The sequence below is a fragment of the Etheostoma cragini genome, chromosome 12 (assembly GCF_013103735.1).
Source record: "Etheostoma cragini isolate CJK2018 chromosome 12, CSU_Ecrag_1.0, whole genome shotgun sequence".
Taxonomy (NCBI): domain Eukaryota; kingdom Metazoa; phylum Chordata; class Actinopteri; order Perciformes; family Percidae; genus Etheostoma; species Etheostoma cragini.
This window is the reverse complement of record NC_048418.1, coordinates 17,250,021-17,257,878: the sequence shown is the minus strand read 5'-3', so window position 1 is coordinate 17,257,878 and position 7,858 is coordinate 17,250,021. Positions and strand designations below refer to the sequence as shown.

The 7,858-nt window shown below is 39.1% G+C and overlaps 1 protein-coding gene across 1 annotated transcript in view; it reads right to left on the bottom strand.

Annotated features, from left to right (window-relative positions):
* The window catches only part of fgf12a (fibroblast growth factor 12a), a 36,888-nt gene that overhangs the window by 28,501 nt on the left and 529 nt on the right, over window positions 1–7,858 (bottom strand). The gene's annotated exons all lie outside the window — the stretch shown is intronic.

Sequence of the window (7,858 nt, the reverse complement as noted above, 5' to 3'; positions counted from 1 at the left end):
CCCCCACCCGCCTCCTGTCTTCGCGTCTTTAACAGCAGCGGACGTAATAGCAGGAAAGGAAAGAGTAAAGGAAAGGGATAGAGAGAGTATAGGAGAGAGAGAGAGAAAGAGAGAGCATGCACGCCAAAGTTAAACTGCAGGGGTAAAGTGGCAGGCCGGCCACGAGTGAGGTAATGCAGAGCTGCGATCTGACGCTGCTGGCTGCACAGATGTTTTTCTTATCTTTTTCTCTGTTTGTCACCCCCAGATCAAGAGCACGCGTGCAACGCAGAGCCTACGTCATCTGCAGCCCACCGTTTTAGAGACAAAGGGGGTTTCTCAATGTGATGAGCATACCGGAAAGTTTATGGCTCAGGCACTGCATTATAAAAGCCCGGGTACACACAGTGGACACCAACCACACAGCAGTCTCCGACCGGTGCGGCACCTGTGCGTTCTCCTAAAGGGTATGAACAGGAAAAAAGACGAAAAAATAGCCTAAATTTGTCTTTATAGAGAACAACTGCTACCTTGTAGGAGCAGCCATTATACCGGTGCACGTGCACTGATTTACATAAAGAAGTCATGTGACGTGAGTCCCTTGTTGATAGTTTACCTAAGTAAAAGTAGAAATGCCACATTTTAGAAATGCCTTTTGAAAATGTTACTTAGTATTGGTTATACATATTGCTTGAATATATTATAAGTAAAAAAAATATAAGGTACAGAAAACCTGACCTGTGTGCCAGTAATAAGTATTTAATTAGATTAATGAATCCATGTATGGACACGTAGCATTTCATTGGTGTAGTTTTTCAAGGTGGAGATCAGTTTAAAAAGAGTAGAAAGGACAGTATGTTGAACTGTATTTGAGTAGGAGAAAATTATAAAGTAGATGAAAATTGAAATACATATTTGAATCGGGCTACTTTACTTGATAAAGTACTTCAAAGTAAGCCAACATTCCACTGTTTGTTGTACCTGCTGGCCACTAAAGGCAATTCTAAAGAGGCAGGCAAGTAAAAAAACGTAAGGTTAAAACAAAAGTATGAAGGTTTTTCATATTAAAGGAAAGAAATAATTAAGCAGCAGGATAGTTATGTACAAGAACAGCAAAATAGAGTCATCAAAAATAGCAGGCTTTATTTTCACTGTAATAAAATAGATGATACTTTGTCTAATTAGTTACCATGTGAAAGTAATATGTTAGTTAGATCTCACAGCAACAATAAGAAAATAGTTGTTACAGAGAAAAAACATGTTCCTCAAAATGTAATAATGACATTTAGAATAATCCATAAAGACGAAAGCGTGTGATTTCAAATGTATAAAGTTCACAAATATGTGCTTTTAGGTTTACTAATCAAGATCCCAAAGACAAAATTGGCCCAGGATGTGAGACACGTTGCATTCAGTTGTCATGAAAGCAAAACTATGTGCACCTTTCTACTCTAGGGGGTGCCATTAGATAAAATACTCTGATTAAAATAGCATGTAAAAAACCTGAGATGTGACCATGTAACAGAGAGAAGAAGAGAGCCCAAGAAGGAGACAATGTATAATAACCAGTCTCTAAAGTATTCAGATTCTCTAAAGACAAAACACAAATGTTTGGATTTGCTGTTTCTGGGGGCTGTTAATGAACCAAGACACTTTGGACAACCTTTACTTCAGCATTAATTTAACACATGGCTGTGTTTAAAGTATGTTAAGGTAGATCTGATAATTCCTTGTGCTCAAATAACGTTGCACAACAATGACAACAAATACGGCACTAACTACCTTGCCCTTGCAGTGTGTAAAATGTACAATGTACATAAAAGGATGTTTTAAGTCAGCAAAATGCTACAACAACAGCATCAATGCAAATAAGGTTAAGGTCAGAGAGGTGTAAGGGGAGGAGGGAGGGAGGGAGGGAGAGAGTGAGGGAGGGGAGCTGGCGTCAGACCCAGAGTCACAGATATGGTGATGGTGCTGTATATTCAGCTCCCACTAACTGTCCCACTGCAGAGCCAATCACCACTATATGCAGAGAGAGAGAGAGAGAGAAAAGAGGAAATAACAGCACAGGGAGGAACTAAACTGCAACAAAAAAAATAGCCAAGCATATTGATTGGCGTGCAATAAGAAAAACTAAAGGTGACTCAGATGGGTGTATTTACACTTTCATTGGCTCCTATTCTAGAAAACGAACCTGAAAAAACAACAGTAAGGGGGTTGGATTACCCCATCCCCAGTCAAAATTCCGCCCTCCGGAAAACTAAATTTAGATGTTAAATTCCCCTTCTGCCAATTGCACATTTTTAGCTTCAGACCCCGTGTGACACTTGGTGTATGACCCGTCTTCCTTCACTGAGCTTGTGTTGTAACTTTACCTTGTCCAAAAAAAGACGTGTCCTGTCCTGTCTGTATTTGAGCAAACTCAGATCTGTGTGTGATGACACTGTGGAAAGAGCAGCCAGCTCTCATTTCACCCTTCTAGATACTGTATGTCAACAGAAGGGAGGTTAAAATGTTCACCTTGCATGCTTATATCAGCTTTACATGGAACTCCAGTCGAAAGGTATCACGTAGAAATGTATGCGGGTCACATTAAAAGAAGAAAAATAACTGCAAATTAAGATTTAGATGTCCTTTTCTTCCATATCATTTAATTTCAAAGAAAAACATTTTGTGCTTTTAGTTTTATAGTTTAGATTCATTGATTAATACTAACTAAACGTGTTGGTGGTTTCTGTGGTAGAAAGCAGAACTACTGTATTTCAAGCACATTAAATCTCAGACTATTCAACCCAACAAATGGCTCCATAATTATAAATTCATGTTGTTCACCCAAGCATAGATCACACATCATTACACGGAAATATGTATAAAACGATGCACAGCACATCTACAATTTCCCATTTTCCTATTCCTACGGTGCAGCCATTACAACTACATTTTAGATTTAATATTTCACTGTTTAATAAAGTTCCATAAAACAGGCAGAAACACTAAACACAATATATACACAGCAAGTTTACATAGTAGTGCAAGTGTAAAATGAATGGGTGCATGACTCAGTTGTTTGTAAGTGTTTACAGCCCAGCTGCCCACAGTGGGGCACGCTAGATAAAAAAATACAGAACAGATCATTAGGAAAAAGCCACTTCTTCATTTAAAATCTCATGTTTAAGAGTAATGTTATGCAAAGTATTTGGGCACAAAAATTTGAGTTCTACAAGGATTGTTTTCTTGAAAGTAGCATACATTATGCTACGTTCCGTTGACCACGGAAGTCGCAGGCTTGGATATGCTGGTGCATTCCGTTTGAACAGGGAATTCGGACGTTGTAAGTTCCCAGTCGGAAATTTCAACTGGAACGCCCCCAGAAGTTGGATTTCCGACTCCGCAACCTCAAAATCCAACATGGCTGGACCATGCAGTAATATACTGTTAATTAGCACTTTTTATTAGCCAGATTAGCCAAAGCATTAACAATGTATCAACAGCATGTCCCCAACAGAAGCTGGACAGGATGCCCACTTTGTTAAGGCCTGATTTAATGAGAGGCCTAGAGCAGCCATGTTGGATTGCGATGTCTGGGGGTTCTCCGGACTTTCAGAGTCAGAAATCCGACTTCAGGGGAGTTCCATTTGAAATGTCCGACTAGGAACATCGAATTTCTGACTTTGCAGTTGAACTTGAATGCCCCGTTGTTATCATGTCTGTTTCTGTTTTTTAAGACTTTTTAAAAACAATTGCCACAAACAACTACATTGCCTTGCACTATTTATATTTGACATAATATGCAGATGTGCTTGTCTATCACAACTAATTTTAAACTTTCAACAAAGTGACTCAAAGAAAACAAAACAACATCACCACTGTATTGGAAAATGGTCAGCAATCAAATCAAACAAAGTAAAGTAGCCTACATGTCACTTGGTTGGAGCTAAAACATGTAACAATGGTTCGTTAAAGTGCTTAAAAACATCCAGCGTCTGTGTAAAAATGTATTGGCATCTATAGCACTAAATTATATAAGTATTGGTTTAAATGTTCAGCCAGAAGAAAAAGAAGACGACCTTTGATTCGGTAGAAGCGAGTAACAGAAACATACACTGTGTTGGACAAGAGCACTGAGTCACCGCTGATGCTAACTACCCTTCGCTGAAATGCCAGAAAGCGTTCTCATATTCTGCAAAGCTAATGTGTCGTCTGCGTTGCTCAAATCAGCAAAACTGTTAATGGTTGCATTATGTAAAGCTGCCAATAATCTCTTTACAAAATGACAAGTTTGCAAACTCGTGGTTAGGGACGCAATCCGAGTATGAAACAGCAACAAGACACACAAACAAGTATCAGCATCACAATATTAAAGACACATTAAGCTTTTTTACATCCCATATATGCGAAATATGAGGAATACGAAATGCAGTCATGTGAATAGCAGAAAAAGAGGGGATATAAAAGATGGTGGGGGGCGCGCAATGTGAGAGATGAATCCGAGGCACCGAATGGCTGCGTGTACATGTTTATGATAAGATTCTCCTCTTTTCTGAAAGAGGTGTGCACAGGAAAAACACCTGGGTCAATGAGCAATGTCACATCCATCAGACCACAGAAACAATGATGGAAATATGCTTGATCTTGACTCTGAGTATGGGACCTCATGGTGGGACTGTCATTAACCTGCTTGGGGACTCTACAAGGGACTATGACCCATTCCTCCCTCTCACAGTGTATTATGATAGGTATTCCTATGCTGGAACATTACCCACTGGTTTTATGTGTGGTTATTTAATGACACACAGATGAGTTAATTTATGCATCATGTAAACACAGTAGCAGCTTAAAACAAGCTTTTGACACAGGGGACCTCTTCTAAACAGTGCTTTGAGATCAGGTAATAAAGCAGGAGCCAATTTAAGGTCCTTATGTTGACATTGTGCACCAATGGTGCATGCTTTTCCTATTCCCAAACAAAAGCCGAATGAATCAAATTGCTTCACAGTTAAGATGGGTTTTACGGGGACCCAGAGCCGTTGCCTTCTTTGCCGGTTAGTTAATCCGGAAAAACTATAGTCCCGGGAACTAGTTTGATCACAGTGACAAATAACAGAGGAGACTAGTGAAAACGTACTGCCACAGTAACACTAACACAAACTAACAGATATTTCAAGAGTAGGGGAGAGCCGGGACAGTTGAAACACCTTTTAATTAAACGTAATTTACAAAGCGGTCGTATTGCACTGAAAGCTAATATTTTGTCACTAGCAACCTACACGTATCATCTGTCAAATACTGTTGCATATTCAGCTTTGAACAAAACCGTTCAGGAATTATAACAGCGAAAGTGGGACGTGCGTAATCTTTCATCTGTCCCTCCTGGACGGGACCAATGAAAAGGCATGGGGGGGACGAATGAAACATACAGTTCAAGCCATATAAACTTCCCAAAACTTTAATATTTTTCTATATATCATGAATGGTACTTCCAAAAGGTTTTGTTTTGGAATGATTGTTGCTGGGGTATATGTTTTCATGAATGTCCTAACTCATTGCCATCATTGTGAAGCGTTATTGCGGTTATTGAAATATCATGCACTGTGGATGATATGGACATTTTTAAAGCTAGAATAGCAGGTTTTTCCATTTATATCATGTTTCTATTGTGGAAAATGTCACTTCACTAGGTTTTTACGTGGGTTGGACCACTGGACATCCAAATAACACAACCCGTCAATCTCCACAGGATAACATGAGAAAACTTGACCCCCTGTGGGCACAAATATATTTTCATCTTTCTAAAACTACTTTTCCATGTCTCACCTCCATAAAAAATTGATTAAGCCTTTATTTTATATCAGAAATATGTATTTCGTTCAACCAAATTGCCCAAAAATAACATGGATGATTCCATACCTTGTTCAGGTAACATAAATGATTACTTTCATTGAATTATTTGGGTGTTTTATTAAATCTTAAAGCATTTGAATTCTTTTTTTAATGGTTTCAAAATAGTATCCGGACTAAACTTTGACATTTACCCATCCAGTCAAAATAATTCATAATTTCTGCCTTTTTTAACTAAACAGTTATGTATAATTTGATGTAAATGAGGTTTGTTGACCATGCATTCCAAGAATAAGTGTAAAACCTGTTATTAAACCAGCTCAGGTTTTTTTTAAAGCGCAAAAACCATGGAAAAGTGACAGAAACATTGGAAAAGCACGAGAAAAAGTTCATTTTTAATTTTGACATGGAAGGACAAGTTCATGGATTAACGGGAAGGCAACACAAGGGATAAACACAGATATCTGTGCATTTACTTAGGTTGGGCTCAGTTAAAACAGCTGTTGAATCAGTTGAAACAGCTGTTTTAACTGACTCAACATAGACATATGCCATTACAGCCTGTGTTGCTTTCCATGTAAAGAAGATGCAATATGAATGTCTGGGATTGTGGAGAACACTAAATGGTCTACTGAATAAGCATGCAGTCAAACCTTTAAATGAAAAAACAATCGAAAAGCTGATGAAGTTTACTTCTGACAATATAAACACGTTTATCAGCTGTAACTCAGTCACCTAAGGAGGACTGTCTATCGTCATTTCACTCAGAGAAAACTGGAATGTTTCATCCCTTTAATCGGTCTCCCCTAGGCTGCTTAAGTATAGAGCCCGCCAAACCACTAACTTATGTGCTTAATACAGGATAAACAAAACAGGAAATATGAAATAAATAAGTAAACAATTTTACAAGTTTTTCTGCCATCATAAACAGTCACAAAATGGGAGCGGAAACAGTGCAAAATGTTGGTCTAAAGGAAGATATACCTCACACTGAGGGGTCAGACTGATGTACTGCATTGAGGTAGCGGCTTTTTATATTGAACCGTCCTGGAGTTATTTTGTGTTTATTGTTTAATGACAGTGAACATGTGGCATACAGAAGTTCTATTAACCAGAGACGACCGAGCAGACACAAAGTTCAGATGAGATAACATCAATCTGAATGAATCCCAAAGCTACTGTACACGCCGCTGCTCCTGAAATACAATACAAGGATGCAAACACTGTGTTCAAGTAGGAAGTATTAACAACAATAGCAGATATAGAATTATTTTTGTTTATTATTATTATTATTATGCATGGCAGTAAAGCATTTCATACTTGCCCAAGTGAACACTTAATTTTCCCTGTGTGGGATCAATGAATGAGGCCATAGAGTGGATTTAGGAAGGGTGAGTCAGGTTTACAGCTAGAGGATGTAGGTAAGCCCCCTGCCCAGTTACTCTCACACACTGTACACCTCATGACTTTTGTATTTTGCTTTATACTGCAGCATTTTTGATTTACTGTAAACTGTGGATTAAACACACCAGGACGACCACAAGCAAGAAGTTTACCCCACTTAAACAAGGGCGCTCTGTCCCTTGTCCAAATATAATTTTAGAGGGGGGTGCGCCTGTTTTGAGCTTTAACTCCATGCATGATTAAACTATCCTGCAAAACACAGCCAACACAACAACAAGACGTTTTGAAGTGACATATTTTACGCTGCTTGGAAGCATATGGCATCCCCTATCCTCTAAATAACAGCCTTTACAGCCCATTACTGGCAGAGTTGAACAGCTTTGTCAACAACCCGCATGCTGATCGCTGAGGCCACACCGCCACCGCTCCCCGGAGAACACACATTCATCTCACCGGAGAGAAAAAGTGGAGCGCCAGCAGTTTTTCTCTGAATCAGCTGACCGCACCGATAGAATAAACGAAAGCTCCGACAGGGAGATATAAAGCCGTTAACCATGTTGCTGATAAATCTGGATTATACACCCTGCGTGAAAGGTGTAAAATGCGAGAGGAGGCAAACTAGTCATGGCAGGGGGGG